This window comes from Rhyacophila brunnea, unplaced genomic scaffold (genome assembly GCF_057557595.1).
Source record: "Rhyacophila brunnea isolate RB1 unplaced genomic scaffold, BYU_Rbru_1.0 scaffold_1, whole genome shotgun sequence".
In the NCBI taxonomy this organism is placed as follows: domain Eukaryota; kingdom Metazoa; phylum Arthropoda; class Insecta; order Trichoptera; family Rhyacophilidae; genus Rhyacophila; species Rhyacophila brunnea.
In genome coordinates, this window is record NW_028232751.1 from 28,013,289 (window position 1) to 28,033,188 (window position 19,900).

Sequence of the window (19,900 nt, forward strand, 5' to 3'; positions counted from 1 at the left end):
GAAAGGTAAATGAAATAAATTATACAAATTTGTCCTGTATCATTTATGTCACAAAACTTGTCAACTACTATTAATAAAGCTGAAATCAATTTAAGATCTTCGATTTACTGGTTGGTTATATTCGAAGACATTTTGACTGTTTTATCGTTCACTGTTTTAGTCCGCACGTGGTCATTTGTGGTAGAGCCACACTCAAGGGGCCAAAGAGCCACGTGTGGCTCGCGAGCCGCGATTTGCCGACCGCTGGCTTAAACGATTAAAAAAAAAATTGTACTGATAGAAATAATACTAAAATGTCATATTGATTTCCATAGTATCGAACGTATATATTGATATTAATAATGTAGTTGCTAGGACCCACTTAGCAACCAATATTAGTTTTACTTTTTACGGATATATTCAGAAATAACTTTTCATACAAAACAGAATTAACTGAAAATGAAATCAATTCTACTTAAAGATGGCTAAAAGTATTTAAAAAATGCATTGGCATCGTGTTATGAAGTTTCAAATGTCTACTAGTCAGGAAGTTAGTTAAAAATCGATTGCAAGATTTGTACCGGACAAACAACCATCGGACAAATAAGAATACGAGCTAAGAAAAACGTTGTAAAAATGTGGTAGCTGCGTGCTTCACTAGGTTGGTGCAGGAATCACCATAGGAGTTTTCAGCAATTGCCGACTGGCATGTATGTCGCTCTGCAGAAAATGAAATTTCCAGCGTCCGTGTTTATATTTAATTTTGATAGGCAACGAATAGTAATTCGCAATACCTGAGCGTCCCCTGTCATCAATAAAACCAAACGCTAGCCACCGCCACAGTTAGTACCGAAGAACACCTCTACCGGCGTGTATCGCGCCCGATCATTAGTCGACCGTTCACTTTCCTCGATCACACAACACCTTTATCATAGTGTAGAAATCAGTTGGCCACGAAGTTATCAGTATCAACGCTAAGTGAAAATCCTGAAAAACGCCACCCCGATTGTGACAATAGCACGGCGCGCGAGTGTCAAGTAAGTTTTTGAACAGAATCCAATATTAAAAAATATATATATTAAATTTTATCTTTAAAATATGTTGATTTAATATTTTTTCTTACAATAAAAACGCATACGCGAATCCAACACACACAATAAAACATATGTACCAGCATACATTCATTAAAAAATACATGCATTTACAATAATACACATTATTTTAATATTGTATTTAATTATGGATTTATTTATTTAATTTCATTTCAATCATGCAATACAATTTATCCTTTTAAAGTTTTCATTGTAAATAATTATACTACAATTATTTTGCGGCAATGCGTTTAGTTGAACAACAGAATTGTAATTATTTAAAAATATGTAATTATATTGCCCTTTTAATAATATGATATTATAATACTAACTTTAGAGGATAAAAAATAATGCGTCAAAAATTTTTAATATGAAAAATGATAAAATTAATTTAAATATGAGATAAAAACACAATAATAATATATATTATAGGCTTTTATATGTTTATCAAGATTAATAACAAGGACAACTATAAAAAGCGTTAAAACGTGCCTAATATTTTTTAAAGAGTTATAGGTACCAACCATCCAGGCAGTATACAATTCTTTTCAACTTTTGTCTTTGGGTATTATTTTTTTTTTAAATACGAGTATTTTCTAAACATACTGCCTATAAAGTCAATTATCATAAGGGTGGTTTGGTTTATTATTCCACCAGTAAGTAATAAAATTTCAACGACAAAAACTAACTAATGAAATTATTGGAGATGTAATCGTAACTAATATTTGTTTGAAAATATTATTATGTTATTAGCACCGTACTTTGGGTAAATAAGATTTATGAAAGTAGCCACAAAAATAATGTTTAAAATGAACCGAAGATATTTAGTTTTTGTTGTTAGTGTATTATAACTTATAATACATTTACCACTGTGTTCGTATGTTTTATTATATTTTTGTTTATTATAATCGTTCTACAGTCCAGTATAAAATATATGTATGTATAAAAAAAGTACTTGCGTAAATTACAGGGGTGGTTCGTTCAATAAATAATGTGACTCGTGGACAATGATTCCATATGAATGACATATTATTCAAGAATTTACATTATAGAAAACAATTGCATATCAGAATTGATTTTTCCCGCTTCGTTATATGGACATTATATTAATTACTTATCGATTAATCTATGAAGGTGTATTTTCCGGTTTTCTCTTTCACTTGAAAATATCAGTATAGGTGAAGGAAACTAGTTCTAGTCTTAAAATAAAAATTTACAATTAAATTACTGCATTAAAAATACTAACTGTGGTATTATTTTGGGTAATTCTGACCCTTCTTCGTGTTATTTGATTATTTTGTCTACTTACTCACAATTCTGCCTAAGCAGCGAATATTAATTTTCAACCATAATGAAATTGATCGGAATCGGTATAAAATATATACGGAAAAGGAAGAATTACTACATCTTAACTTGACCGTTATATTATTCCCGGAAATCACATTCGATTTAAAGGCCAATGTAGTGTGTGAAAGTAAATAATGAAGAATTTTGAATAAATATACTGTAAATAAGAAAAACATATATAATATGATGTCGTTATAATTCCCTATCTTTTATAATTTTAGAAATTAACATCGCATGATCTTTTGAAAAATATATTAATATCAGAAAACAGTATTATTGTAGGTAAATTCCGTCAGATCTTCGTAGGTATAACATTTTTTTTAAATTGTATTTTATCAATAGTTATATCTTAAATTTTAATATTAAATAACATTGTACAGTAAAATTCGAAAAACTTGTAAATGACTCCTAATTTCAAAGAATTTGCAACATTTTGTGTTCTGTATTTGCTATGATGTATGTATTTTATGATACTATATTTATATCTGAAGATTTCTTTTTTCCCATTGTGCTTTCCCAGGAACTTATCAAGTTTCCTGTAGATCATCGATAAAAAACATGTGCAATTATACAATTAAGTATTATGTTTTAAATGAAAAATATTCTTTTTATGACTTATTTTAGCATTATAACATTTAAATAACAAATAACATAGAATCGATCCAAGGATAATATTTAATTAACTATTTCTTTTATTCAACGAAAAATTCACAAGATTTAAGAATGAACCATTCTAATTATTGAAGATTAGTTAGAGTAGTTAGAACAGATTAGTTTTGAAAAACACTTCTGAGAAAATAAATTATAACCAATAGAAAAAAGCTTTTTGAAAAAAGTAATACACCCGGCAGGATCGAACCTGTATTTCTTGGGTTTACGCCTCGTGAGCATTTCCACTATGCTACAAGGTGACATACTAATTACATTACATACTAATGACATACAGAAGTGTTTTTCAAAATTATGCATGTTCAATAATTTGGATAATAGTTTTTGTAACCATCATACCTAATATATATAATATCAAGACAAATATATAAGTTGCCCAAATTGTTGCAATTTTCCGAGTAAATTATAGACTCTAATATAAATATAACCAAAAATATTTTAGTAAATAATGTTATTTAGCATTAAAATCGACGATATGATGCACGTGTTGATACATTAATATTTTGTTAAAAAGTCCTATAACCACGAATATATGATATACTTACCAAAAATATGGCCTTATTCTCAATTTAAGTACGATAATGTTCAGAATATTAATATATTTCATGAGATCAAAAAAAATTCAAATTCTACGATGAGAAAAAATACGGAATTATAACGCAATGTAAGTACATGTTATGTACTATAGTGGAACCTCGAGTATCCGGATTAGTCAAAATAAACACAAGTTAGTTTTCTGAAACGTTTATTTTCGCGATTTAAATATTTATTTTGAATATTATCGATATGCCATCGAAGAGAAAACGTGTTGTAATATCATTAAAAGACAAAGTGGATATAATCAATGCTTTGAAGAGACATGAGTCAGTTATATGAAATTACGCAGTTTACGATTTAAACTACCAATAGCACTACCAACCACTAAAAGCTATCAATAGGTATATTAATAAAAATGTTTACGCAAAATATACTTTTCTTTCCCTAATATTATGTTTTTATTTCGATTATCCGGATTTCTCACTGTCCGGACTACCTTCATCCTCAATTAGTCCGAATAGTCAAGCTTCTACTGTATATTAATTGTGAATAAGTACGAACAAACCTATAAATCTAAACATTCAAATAATGTTCCACTAAAAATGAACAGTAAGAATATTTAATACATTTTTTCATTAGATATCTAATTAGAAATTTTTGATACCTATAAATTAATATAAAAAAAAATAACGTGGCCAGGTTTATGCATTTCTACATATTACATATAAACTAGTATAAGTTTTAAATTGATCTTTAAATACGGCCTGAAGAAAAAGAAATACAATAATATAATATTATTATTAATGCATATTTCAAATCAATACACACGTGCTTGTAATGTTGTCCATTATTTTTCTACAACCCACCAGTATTTAAAAATAATCTTCAGTTACATAATATTATATCATATATAATAAAGAAAGTACACATTTATTCCATATAGTTTAATAATAGTCAGAACCAATTTTGTCTGCTTCAATAAGACATTGTTAACTAGTATATCCATTTCATTATGGTTAGTTTTTTGAAGTCGCCGAATTATGGAGAAAATAATAATTGTTTATGTTTTCGTGTGTGGATTTATCAAAATCTGAATATTATTAAATTGCTTTGACCCTGGTCCCAAGTCACAGCAAACCGAATTTAACAATACCATTCAATCTATTTAACCTTCAGAACATGTTAAAGCTTCAGAGCATGCATGTTGGGGAAAACGTAAAAAGATAAAACAGAACTTTCTTGGATATTATAATAGGCTTACGAAAAAAAAATATGCTTAAGGGCGGACGTGCTCAACGTGGGTCAAAATGGAGCTTTTTTCTATTTTCAAAGCATGATCCTGGACATTCCTTAAACGTTGTAGATAATCTATTTATATAATTTTTAGCCTTATTATCCTTTATATTTATTTTAAACATTTGATGACTGCATAAAGTATTTTTATTACATAAAATAGTATTATTTTAAACCTCTCGCTCTCATGTTTTAGAATATAGCCATATTTCAGTACATAAATGTGTAGTGGTGTTAAGATTTTTTACATTTATTAGTGTAAGTATAAGTATAAGTGGTTTTCAGACTTTTCATCTCACGGCGCCGTTACCGTATAAAATTTCTGACTGAGCATTACGCAAATAAATTGGTTTAATATACAGTTTTTCAAGTTTAGTCTTGTAATCAGACTATACTACTTTTTTAGTTTCGTCTTCTATCAACTACAACTATCTTTCTGGGCAAGATCCACTACGCCTTGGATATTGAGCCACTTACGAAGGGTTTCGTAGCCAACAGAATCTCTTTCTAGCCACGTTTTTGCTGCTATCTTCGTCCCTCCATATTATACAAGTTGGGGTAAATCATACTTCTCTATCTGTTTTGAATGATATTTGGTTTTTATTAAGTTTACTTTAAAAAATTAAAGTTTGCTGCTGTAACAACTCACAGTCTTCAAGCAATCCTGCAGAGAGAGAGTAAGTACGCATATTCATCTTTTCGTAGAAACCAATATGCAAATCTCTAAATTAATACCCATGAAGTATTTTTCATAGTTATTTTTAAATTTTATATGGACTTCATATCAATTTTAACGCACGAAATGTGCACCACCATAAGATAGCCATCGTGAGGTAGTACAGCAAGAATATATTGTGTTTGAATACCATATCTTCGCGGTCGAACATTCGGCATCTATAAGACTCGGTTCAGACACGGTGGATTTGGAGTCAATTTGTACCAGGCCGCGGACAAGTGTGAACGAATATATTATAGAATATATTTTTTAACGCGGCGGGAGGGAGAGGGGTTCATAAAACCTAATAGGTGTCTGACACTTACGTCTGGAATTTACCCCGTCTAACCCCGGACCTTCGTACTTTTCAGGGTACATCCCTAGAGATTGCAATACCGAATGAAAATACAAATGCCGGTCTTTCGGTATTTCCTATTGAAGATTCGGTACTAATACTGATATTTGTAAAATACTTGAAAAAAACAGAAGTATCTACCAATACAGTACTCTCTCAGTAATCCGACACCCCAAAAACCAGACAAGTGTCCAATTAGTGAAAGCGGCGGATTATATTGCATACTTACAAAATATGGTGAAAATTAAAACAGGTATTTCGTAAAAATAGTTTTTTTGAGAAATCTGTTCTAGCAAATTAGTTCTATTTATAATCAAAATCAAGTATTTACTAATAATTATACATATTTATGAACTAAATATTAAACAGTAAATCACTTGACTTTTGTGGAAAATTGGAAACTAAGATATTAATAATTGTCAATATATATAAATATCTACTTATATTTTTTTTTTGCATCTTCTTTATAAAAAGTAGTATTTTTTGCTTCCGAGTTGGTAGTTGTTGAGAATTATTACTGTTTGTATTTTTTTATTTTTTGTGATGTCGGCCTTTGGGATTCCGGCCATTCGGCATTTGGCCATTCGGAATTTCAGCATTCGGGATTTGGCCATTCGAGATTTCGGCCATTCGGGATTTCAGCATTCAGGATTTCAGCATTCGGGATTTCGGCCTTCGGCATTTTGAGCCAAACTCGTAATATCTGTATACTAAAATCTCCCACTGTGACTGTACCAATATCAGCATAGTGAATTATGATTGTTTGAAATTATACATTTTTTTGGAACAGTTTACGGCGCACACTTTGAATACCATTGTCGTAATGTATTGTTGCGCATCAAATAAGAATATAATTATATTATTATGTCTTGGTTCTCTTAGATATATATTTATTTTCTTTCAATTATTTTAAAAAGTATCCATTTTTTATGATGTGTGAAGTATTAAATATTAAAACATATATAATAATGGAAATTAAATATATTTTAGCCTTACAATGATTTCCAATATAGAAAATGTTGTATAAGTGAATATCTTTTTTTTTATATATATTTTCTGGTCCAGATGTTTTCTCATATATGCACGTATTACATGATCATTCTCCATTATTATGCAAACAATTTACTTGTACAAAACAAACGTTGAATACATACGCGATTACAATAAATCCTGAAAACTGATGTAAGTCACGTTCTTTCACCAACTCGGTCTATTTCGTTCCCGGACACGTACTTGACGGCGCAAAAAAATAATCGCTTGTTAATTATTATCTGGCCACCGCTATATTGAAGAAAAATAATGATCATTTTGACATTACAATCCAATAATTTACTTTTAATAAAAACATACGTATCGAACCCCTAGTAACATAGTGTCGTAAGTCTGAAATGATCGTTTTAGCCCAGTCGCACATTAAAAATCGTCTCGACAGTGATAATAATCATAAATAAAAACTAAGCGCAACATGCAACTTAATTATGTGTATATAGGCAAGCCGTGCTAGGACAGTGACGTCATACGGCAAGCCAAAATGAATGACGAAGTGCGACATTTCGGGATTATAAACCTGCGCTTTATGTCGGGTGAAAATAGTTGCATGTGACTGCAGCTGTCTTTTTTTCAAACTAAAATGACACATTCCACATTCGGCAACGCGTGTTTTGTGAATAATGATGACGTCACATCGATGTATTCGACACGTTGCAGACGAGACGAATTTTGATGTGCGAGCCAGATTAGAGTTATGGATATGGTTGGATTCGTTTTTTGTTGATATTTTAATAAAATACTGTCGTATCTCAAACTCAAATAGTATCAGAGAAAAAGCACTTAATACAATATATTACTTTCCGAAAACTGATGAATCGATAATAAAATAGTGTTGTAACTAAGTTGCGACAGTATTTTACAAGATGCTATCTAAAAAAACTAAAACAGTTTTTCAAATAATATATTATATAGGTATTCTATTTAACACTACAACAGGCCACGAGACTCAATGATAGTAGTGTAGTAGTTAATAATATAAGCGAAACAATCGCAAAGACACAACTTTGATAAAATCACATAAATATATTGTGTGAACTCACTCGAAACCCGTCATCCCTGGATGAAAGGTCAGCATGAGGGCCGACGAATGTGATTACTGATTATTTTTAAATTTAAATTACTCCAGTTTACAGTGGGGGTTTTTAAATTCATAAGTAGTAAAAAAACTTGACTTAATAGACGACAAAATTGACACATCGGGATTAAAAATATTTAAAGCCAAGTATAAAGACAACTATTTTCGTAACAACTTAGAAATTAAGCTGATTAATCTATTCTCTTGCATTTTACATCTAATTTTACTGTGGATATACATACATATTTTATTTTCCTCGATTCGACAATTATTGTGTATGTATAATGTAATATTGATAAGAACTGTTTGAAGAAGTACCGGAAGGCAATCCGTTTTGCAAAAAAATCCCAGGTCGCTATATAGATATACGTAGGTATATAATATTATTATGTTATACCAATGGAAAAGCAAGCAGACAAGAGTATACGATGTGATAGAGATATTCAAGTTGGTACAATGGTAATGGGCCGTGTTGAGCAAATTTAATGGAGTCATATATGATATACTCTGACAGAAAATCTAATCCTTATGATGAATTGTCTGAATTGATACAGTATTAAATCCAAGAAAAGCAAAATCCATCACCTAATAAAGACTAGGATTTTTCAGGTCTCATTTATGCATGTGAAAATTAACATTTCATTATGAATGAACTTTGCTTTATGCGTTGCATAGCAGAAAAAGAGTAAATATTTTTATTAAATTGTTATAAAGTGCATCATCTCTATTATCATAAGCAGTAGTTGAACCACTGCTGGATATAGGACTCTCTTGTTCCTTTATTCTTCGCTGCCAATTATATCCACCGAATTTTATGAGTTCGTTTATTCAGCGATGTGGTAGGCTCTATACCTGTATATAATCATTTAGATACTAATTTTATTTTATTTTTTATTAAAAGTTTGTCTTTAAGAGACTCCTCATATCCGTTGTTAATATGAGGAGCAGTGTTGCCTTCTTTTTATATGCTGATTATAGTACAAAAGCGTAAAAATTATAGTATTTCTAAAAAATATATAGTACAGGAACATTTTTCGTCTTGAATCCTTTAAAATTATAGTATTTTGGTATATTTGGCTTAAAATTATAGTATTTTACATTTTTCGCGGAATTAAAATTATGGTATTGTATTATAATTATAGTACGGTTGGCATCACTGATGAGGAGTCTCTTATAGCCAAACTTTTCATCATATCAATTCCGCTGCAAAACCGCTATATGACAAAGATGAGTTTTGGTCCAATACAATAATTATTTGTTTTATTACGCCAAAGAATTATAACTTCTAATGTGCGTACATAAGTATACACCGATTTTTATTATTGTATGTTAATAACTATTATAATAATTTTATTTTGTGACCAAACAACGGAGTTGATTAACTAAGAATTATGAAAATGAAAATTTCGGTAACATGTGGACTTATAATAAATACCTACTAGTGTGTATGTATTTCAATTTACAATTATTACAATAGTAATATTATTTACCAGTTACCTTAATTGATTACAAATAATTTTAAGTACTTCATAATACAAACGTAGTTATTAGAAATAATTCACATAAATCACGGTACCTGAGTGAAATATTATGTTAGTTCGATTCAACTGGATTTTTTTCTAATACGTAATATATTATATTATGCTCAAGAAAAAAATACTATTGTAGATAATATAATTAGGTATCTCTGGAAAGTAAAAAATATGGTATCACGGAAAATCGACTGTAGAAAAAATTAAGTTTATTACGGGGGTTTTATAACATTTGTTTGTTTATTACATTATCTTCTACAAAATCTACAGATTATTCATGCATAGCTTGCAAAGATGCCCTAATTTCTTAATTTTAAACCTTTACACAGCAACCGGGCCCTTAACTTGAAAATTTCAGAATAACGATACAAACAATAATTCAATAGTATTTAAATATGCAACTTGTTTCGTTTACGTTTTAATTTCATTACTTATGAATGGAATAATAAACCTATTCGCAGTTACCATGGCAATCGCCTTCTAGTTATTATGATTAAATTTCTCTCATAAAAATATTCTTTTTGCGAGTCAAGTTAAATGTTAAATACCCATTTAATATCGTATCATCTTTGTCACTTTCAACAAACTTTTCCAGCGAAAAATATGAGATACACACAAATTGAATATATAGATAAGTGTACGCAGTTTTCATTGCATAAGTTATCATAATAGTCAGATTTCCTGCATTCATCTATAATAATTATAACATAACTATACATAGTTAGCCAAAGATAGTCTACGTGTAAAAGAGAAAATGATAATATCAATGTAAATTTAATATTTCTACATTTTTTAGACACTTTGGAATCGAGTGAGCCTTTTTAAACCTTTGTCTTTGGCTGGTAAAAATAACTCTTAAAACAATAAGAAATATGATAAAATCGACTTCTGGTTGTGTTAAAGCTTTGTAAAGTCAAACCTATATACACTTTTTTGGAAAAACATTATACCAGACATGTTCAACTTTAACTAGGTTGTGATCATTCAGTATAAAAACAGGCAGTCATCAACCTTCCATAATCACCCTTTGTCATTCTTCAACTTGAAAAAACTCTTATATTTGGCTAAGTATACCGAGGCGTTACAAATACAATAACCAGGCTTGCCTTTGACCAACATAAATATGTACGTAAGTACTCAATTTTTCATTCATCGTGAACACTTTTGGGGACTCATTGAACTCATTGTCAAACTATTCTTGTACTGTTCACGACGATAAGGAGAAACTACGCCTCTGTTTAAAGCGCAGGTTTTCACAACATTTCTATCTCTCACTTCTGCGGTAGGTTGTGAATGATACAATACGAATTATGCGATACGATGACGTCACGCGGGCTTCCTAACGGATAATTTGAAAATAACTCTCACGTAAGCCGGTTAAGGACATAAAAAATTTAGTTTACATGCTTTTTTACATTTCTGCTATTCAATTCCTATGGGAGCTATGGTGTGATCAACGTTATTTAATATTATCACATTATATTGTGATGTTACTTTGTGTAAGTATTGCGTAAACATTTCCCAGTTTCCGAAAACATCTAAGGTGCCTTAACTAAATGTATTTACTCTACTTGGCACTATTAATTCCTGATATTACTATCTAATATCAATACCCAAAGTGTATCGACAGTTACGAAAAACGCGCTAGGCGAGAGTAAGTAGGTACTGTAGTACTGTTAAAATGAAAAAAAATATCTGGGCTATTTTTTGCACGTAGGAAACTACTTCGACTGTACCGACTGCTTCACTTGTTTTTAATTCGTGAATGTACATTTCATAGCCGACGGTGGTAATGATGAAGCGATTCCCAATCTTATAATATTTCAATTTAATTAATTATATTGTGGGTAATCAGATGTAGCAATAAGATCAATAAGTTCAATATAATATGTAATTTAGCTGTTACTTTTAGAGGCATAATGAGTGAATTAATATTAAACATATCCTATTTTTAGAAATAATTTCTCGCCTCTATTGATAATTTATGTTAAAATTTGGGCAGTTTTGACTTGTGAATGCAATAATGATACTTATGTTTGAGACAAGTGAGCAATTTTCTACGGCAAGATTACATATTGTCGCTGTAGAATTGGTTTGTCGAATAGACCAAATTAAAAAAAAATGCTGTATTATTCATTACAAAGTAAATTTAAAAAAAACGATGGTTCTGGTCCATTTAGATACAAAAAATCATTCTGCATTAAAAGGTCGATTTTGACAAAAACGGATATTCGGCAAACTAATCCGATAGCGACGATATTTCAATTTGATATTTTTGTGATATTATTTAAATTTTAATTAATTACATAATATACATAGGTACTTATATATTATTTAACACTACAGCATGCCATGAGACCTAGTAGTAGTAGTGTAGTGAACCAGTACTGTAGTTAGTAATAATAATCATAAACACCCGGGATTTGAGAAAATCGCATAAATTTAATATACTGTGACCTTGCCAGAAATTTAACCCGGAGCCTATGGATGAAAGACTAGCGGTTTACCTTTTTCCTTGCATCGATTATATATGTAAAATCAAAATAGCGAATGACATAAGTGTCCGTTTCTTTGATATAAAAAGGTTGTCGAAAACGCAAAATTCTAAATTCTTATCGATCATTATTGTAATTAAAACTTTAGATTGTTTTATTTGATTTCTTGAAAACATCGAATATACATCATTGATGGCCTGCTAAATCCGCACGCGTACCTACGTGGAATATATTGATTACTGAAGCTATCGCTAACTCAATTGGCATCCCCAATGCCAGGTATTCTCTACACAGTTGAAGAAAATAAAATGTATTGTGTATACAAGAATGGCGAAGATCTCGTTTACGCGTATTAGTCGACAACATATTTACCAAAAAAAAATATTAGTTCCCAGTCTTAAAACCATAAAGTGGTATTTTTCTATTAAATGTAAATTGACTGACGGGACAATTTAATAATAAATACTTTTAAATCCTATTTTGCAATATTTCATAGTAATACGTGTGAGAAATTAGATTATTCTATTAACAATGTAAGTTAGAAAAAAAATATATAGTGTCGGTACAGTAACAAAGTTTAATAGTTGCACACATAAGTACAATAGGTATAAAATATATGTTTTTAAAAGCGATTCATGTGGAAAAGTACAAAACTGTTATCAATTAGAATTTAATATAAATTTACTATTAAAACTTCATACACATATTTGATTTATGAGATACTAACATAATGGTTATTTATGAGATACTAACATAAATAGCTGTTTAATATGTATGCAACAAAATTTATACAATTAATATTGTTATGCACAAGAAATAATGCTGCATTTTTATTATTGTAAACTAATAGTAAAAAAAAACACTGAAAATCTGTAAAACTCTTGATTTTGAATGCCGCTCGTATAACAGCTATATTTTAGAGGTTGTTTTAGAATCGTGTATTTGTTGTTAATGTATCAATTTTCAATTTGATATAAATATAATACAAATTTAGACTAAAAACTGATACTAATTATTCAATACTAAACTCGTTGTTTCTATTTGAAAGACCGAGGTGAGAAGTTATTAAACTGTTTCACTGATAACAACAACTACTATAAAAATAATATTCAAAGTTAAGCTCAACAAACGTTCGTTTATTATTACCACGTTTTTATTAGCTCATATTCTTGTTTGTCCGGTACAGATTTTTTCTTGCGTGTCCAAGATTTGTATTGGACGATTGAAGATTTTTAACAAATTCCCGACTAGCTAGATATTTGAAACTTTTAGAATATATCAGAACACGACGACAATGCATTCTTTTAATACTTTTGGCCATATTTAATCAGAATTGAATTAATTTTCTGTCAATTCTGTTTTGTATGTTTCGGGATAAATTCGCTAAAAGTAAAACACTAATATTGGTTGGTAAGGGGGTCCTAGCAACTAAATTATTAATATATACTGTGGAAATCAATATGAAATGTCAAAATGACATTTCTGTATTCTCTAATATTTATTCAGTATTTATTTATCAAGTACAAAAAAAGTATTTATTAATACATAATATAATTGTCAAGTTTATATAATTCAACAGAAAATTTAAAAACGTGGTATATAAAAAAATATTTTTATCTTGTAATTATTTTTGCAATTAAAACACGTTTAAAATAAATTGTTCAGTGAGTACCTATTTAATTATATATTATTTCGTAACAATGTGTTCAATCCCTAGTGGATGCCTATTAGTATTATACTGCTCGACTTTAAGCAATTTGTAACACATTATTTGATAAGTAGAACATTTTTTTCTTTTTAGTATTAAGTATTTCCGTTATGCTTAATAGAAAGATTTGATTTTGTATTGTAATTACGAATTAGGTATACAACATCGTAATTGAAAAGGAATATAAATCACAACGCACTGAGCTCCACGTTGTTTAATTGCTGAAAACTGACAATAAAGCCTTCGACCTTCGAGTATATCGTCAGTTGTTAATCGATAGAATCTAGTGTCTAGTTATGGGGAATCTACGCTGGAAAATGCGGGATCAGATATAGAAGTAGCGAGGCGCGGTAATGTAATGTAAAAGTTTTGAACCCAATCGTGTCCGTAGCATATATATGATATTTTGAATGTTAAGCGGACTGTGCAAACGTATCATATTGTGTGCGATATGAGTGCGGCTTATTCATAGCATCTATCCCTATTTAAATAGACAAATTACCCAAAAATACTAAAATATACATAATCACCACGTACTGAGAGTTAGAGCATTTCCATGAAACCTACCCTCAAACAGTAGTGGTTTTAGGCGCGTGGAGGTCTGTGGTGTTGATTGGTTTGGAGGCACCCTTGTGAAAAATTTGCCTGTACGGTCACCGCCATTACAATACGTAGTACAATGTACACATTAATAATTATTTTGTCAAGATTATTTAAGCTTCGATTATTTTTTGAATTTTGAATTTCTAATGAAGCGGCAATATCGTTAGCTTCATGAAAATCGCCACTGTTCTCAAAGGTTGTCATATTTGTATATGTTCCTTTATTCGCTGCCCCTATTCAACGCAAGACCTGCATAGTCCCACGGGACGTCACTGAGTACACGGATTCCCAACACTTTGTGCCACGACCCCCAGGGGGCGGGACAGCTGTCAATATAAATACCTCAATAAAATAGATTTAGAATGTAACAAATTGAGAAAAGATTTATTACGATTGATAATTCAAAAGTTTTATTTAATGATTATATTTAAAGTATTTTATCAGTATAATAAAAATGCATTTTAATGCTAATCAGAACGATTCGTTTATTCTAAAATATTCGAGATTAGCGGGGTATGGTGGATTAAATTGTTGTACATTAACATCATGCGGTGGCCGCGCGGCTAAAGCATTGGACTATCACGCCGTGGGTCCCAGGTCCGAATCCTGGGTCTGGCAAGTACACATATTGTTTTTCAATTTGTGTGTGAGTCAGGGTATGGACCTAATAGGTTGAGCAAGTGGCCGACATCCATTTCTCGCAAAAAAAAAAAAAAAAAATCTGTTAATACAAACCTCTACTCTGTAGAGGCCCATATGATCCTATTAGGATCGGACATGGTCGAAAAAAATATATATATATCATAGTATATTAATTTATTACTGAGTGTGCATGGGATTATTCTGCTAGCTTGTTATAATTGATTACCTTCGTCTAATAGGCGTTCTTCGTCACTGGTAACTGTGATAAATAATATACAGTAGTAATGAAAAAAGTAATATAAATATGGCATCGTCACTGAATAGCCTATCTAAGCTTCTCCCAAAAACTGAGAGCTCTTTGCCATCAGCGTATTTTTAGAAAGTATAATATTCTAATAAAACTAGGTGTTAGGGACCCGGGTTTCATTTTTCGATATCTTTCAGACACTGTATGGTAAATATGATAAAAATACAATTGATACAAATATTATTATATTTACCATGTACTGAAGGCTTATATAGGTGTACCCGAATACGTCAAAAGGTGAAAACCAGTTCGCTAAAAACTCTCCAAATAGAATACTAAAAAACCGACATCAATTAAAATTAAAATTCTATCAAGTACCCTAAGTCGATTGTATTAATTTTGTATATTATTATCTATGTTATGAATCTTGGCTGCCGCGCAAAGAGGTCTCGTAACAGATTTTTGTTTTACAAGAAATTGGTGTTAGCCACTTGCTCAACCAATTAGGTGCTCCGGGTTCAAATATACATTGAAAAAAAAATAACGTAATATTATGATTTTGCCAGGCGATTTGAAAATGACGACTTTATAAGCCGACATATTATCGCTGGCGCCTTGCATTGGAATATTTAAATGGGCTAATAATACTTGTCAATTCCCAAAATATATATTTTGATGTAGGTATGTATATGGAAAGTTTGGGATTATAATAATATGAGAAATGGTATGTGCCTGATTTGTAATTTTATTGCAATTCAGATTTTTTGTTATCTTGTAAAATTTAGTTTTAGGCACATCAATTGCCACTTTTGAACATTCAACACAACATTGGATTTATTGGAGTTTTGAATATTATTGATCTTCGATAACCAAAATCATTCTATCATCAAAAACGGTTTATATTCATGATCAATTTTATTGTTCCGGTTCCCTTGACGTGAATTAACTAGTACGATACCACTTGGCTAAGAAAACGAGCGATTTATAAAATAAAATTGTCATCTAAAAAGTGGCCAGCGGAATAGAAAGTGCTTAAATTATTATTCTTACATGACAGCCGAGTGCTGTTATAGAAATTTGAACAGTCGCAAAAGAACAAAAAAAAGTTTAAATATAGTCAACCGATTTAATAATCACTCTGGTGTGCTCTCGCGAAATTATTTTAGCAATGGTTTACAACACAAATTATTATTGTAGAAGGTTTTTAATCCCATGTTAAATTCGTTTCTACTAAAAAATAATGGAAATACCCATATGGTGAATAAAAGACAACAAAAGATATTTAATTTTTAAAAAAATAGTTAGACACAGTTATCACACATATTCAATATGTATGAAACAGGATGCAGGATGTACCTTACTTTTTGTATAAAAATGTATTATAATTTTTTATAGGCAGCACTGGATAATATTCCATTAACATGTTGTATAAAATGTTGTCATTATTTTCATAATGAACGTACATAAAAAAAATGTTTTCGTGTAACTTTTCCTCCTACAAACACTTTAAAATTTTTGAACTTGTGAACTGAATTTGTGAATAATATCTGTATAAAAAATGTTTAAAAATATAAAATTTATAATCGCTTAATTAATTAACTTAAAATGATATGCTAAAAGTAATGATAGCTTTACTCACGAAGAAGCGATCCTCATCAATGATTTCCAAATCGAGGGGTCAACTCTAATACTCTTAAATAATATATTGACAGATGAAACAAACAGCCAGTCTTGCAAATTTCCTATCAGTAAAGGTGTCCGACAGGGTGTCGTGGTCTCACCAAAGCTATTCACTGCTACTCTGGAAGATCTATCTAGGTTGGATCGGCAAATTCCTCAATTTCGGTTAATGTGCGTGGTAACGGAGAACTAACATCTGAGCGGAAGGAGCTAGGCCAGGGATGGCGAACCTTTTTACGAACGCGTGCCAAAATTTTCCAAAAAATATTTTTCGACTGTCTGACGTGCCAAGCAGTTTTTCGTGGCGAAAAAATGTTTTAAAGTTTTCAAAAAAACAGTTTTTAAGAATTCCATTAAAAAGTTTAAAAATTACAATTGAGTTCTTGATATTCTATGTTTCACCGTTATTCTAGTAAATGGCATATCTTTTATTCTTTGAATATTTTTGTCTTGTTTTAAAATTCCTAAAGAGATCGTGGAAGCATTTGAACCACTCTTCTTTAATATTATATTATCCATCAATGAACGGTTTTCCATTTTTAGAGATTATGTTTGAGTCAAAATAACAAGCAGTTATTATATTTGAATGACTGCGAATAATTAATTCTTTTGTTAAGTTTATTGATTGAATATTTTCATTTTTAATTGCCGATCCTAAAGACCGACATATGCAATTGTATACATATTTACATTAAACGTAATGATTATCTTGAAAAGGATTTGCCTGCTATTTTTATGTAATGCAAATTGTCATTTATGCATGAATTTCGTCGTTTCCGCTTGCGCATCGATTGGTAAACATAATATGAAAAACTGAAGAAAATACACATGCCTATGTCGTCATTATTTTTGAAATATATAATAATATATAGCAGTAACTTCTTTTCTCATCAAAATGAAACATTCGCGTGCCATGCAAAATCATCTCGCGTGCCATAGGTTCGCCATCAGTGGATCGACCCTAATGATGGCAATTTTTTTTTTTTTTAATTAAACCGAATACTTACCATAAATATTTACAATAATTGAGAAACTAAACGAGTTTTCGGTTAGTCACTAGTGTCACTACCCTTCTCAATCCCTTCCTTTCAAAAATATTTAGTATCGTTTTATCGTTAATTTTATTGTTCGTTGATAAAATGAAGCATAATCATTACTTAATTTCAAATTAATATTTACGCATACACCAAATTATATAAATTATGTAATAAGTCCCTGCTATATATTTTAATTTATTTCAATTAATAAGTAAATTATGTGTATCTATCAACAAATTGACAGTTATTATTAGTGTTATCATTATCACGATTAAGGTAATTAATATACCAAGCTCGCCGGTCGGCAATAGATGTTTCGTGTCCATTGAAGTTATTTTCACTTCCCTGGCTACATATATTATTATGTATAATATTTAATTTTTATTGTTCTGAAATATACAACCAATATACTTCTAATTGCCTAATTAAACTATCCACTCAGTTAAATAATAACTATGTTTTATTACCGTTGAATCGTGTTGATGAAATACGCTTAGGTATATCGCGAAATGCACTGTTTCCCAAACATACAACATTCTGGTAAGACATATAGATTTTACCAGCGCACTTCACTTATGACGACGAATAATGATTTCTCCTTTAAATATTCACAATTAGAAAATTTCCTATCAGAATTAGATTTGATTATTCGAATTAAATTTTGCCCTTCAGATTCAAAATGTAAGGGTTATTTTTTTATTGCAAATTAATTTTTTTCCAAAAGTAATATGATAATTCAAAATGATTGTATTTTTTACTACTCGCATATAGTACATTGACAAAAATTACATACTATTAGAATTTGGCGCGTAAATTTTAAAGACTTTCGCGTACCTAACGCCGTTTGAAGGAAAAATGCAAATTGTCATAATCTAACATTATTGTTTATATATATTTCATTATATGTATGTATCAATATTATTATAGATATATTTTTAACATTAGGTATGTCTTGAAATATCTATAGTATTTTTTTATGGATTTTTTTTTATGTAAGTATTTTAAAATTCCACAACTATTGCAAGTATTTACGGCGTTAGCTATTTAAAATTTAATACTTTTTTAATAATGCAAAAATAATCTAAATACTTTCTCATGCTCGAATATAATTTATAATTAACGTAACATGTCGTTTTTCAATGTTTTTATGGAGTCAGAGTATGGACCTAATGGTTGAGTAAGTCGCTAACATTCATTTCTTATCGTAAAACATAAATCTGTTAATACAACCTCCACTCTGTGGTGGCCCATATGCTCCTGAAATAACTGGCTTCGCACGAGGCCGCTTCGTTGATCGATGTATATTTATCTTATATTTTCAATATTAAAATAGCTGTTTAAAATATGTAGACAATATATTATATTAAATGAAAATAATTCTGACAGCAGTATAAGTTAAACAAAAGAACACAAAATTAAAATAATATGCAAACTTAATCTGTAAAAAAAAATCGGAGTGTGTACTTATGTACGCGAGTTAGAAGTTATACTTCTTTGGCGTAACAAAACAAAAACAAAACTTGTGATAAACTAGATTCTTTGACTAGCTCTTAATTATCTTGTTAAATTACACACTCAAGAAAAAGGACCGCTTATTGGAACGCCATTGGTTTATTTGTATATACTTTAACTTATATTACTAAATAATATAATGGTTACTCATTGATTTTATACGTACCAACTGTCACTCTGACGGTTAATCGTTTGTTTACGTAAGGAATTGCAAATAGCCGACAATAATAAATTCGCTGCCTAGGCAACGGAACAATTCTAAACTATAATATTATACTGTATAATCGTCACGATTGCAGTACCATACCGTGGCGTAAATAAATGTAGAGCGTT

At 30.1% G+C, this 19,900-nt stretch overlaps 1 protein-coding gene across 2 annotated transcripts in view; it reads left to right on the top strand.

Annotated features, from left to right (window-relative positions):
- The first annotated feature begins 768 nt into the window (after positions 1 to 768).
- Positions 769 to 19,900, top strand: part of LOC147079647 (UNC93-like protein) — a 191,073-nt gene continuing 171,941 nt past the window's right edge. For both annotated transcript variants that reach the window (XM_085942784.1, XM_085942791.1), the window contains exon 1: positions 769 to 1,016. The gene's annotated coding sequence lies outside the window, so the exon portion shown is untranslated. The remainder of the gene's footprint in view (positions 1,017 to 19,900) is intronic.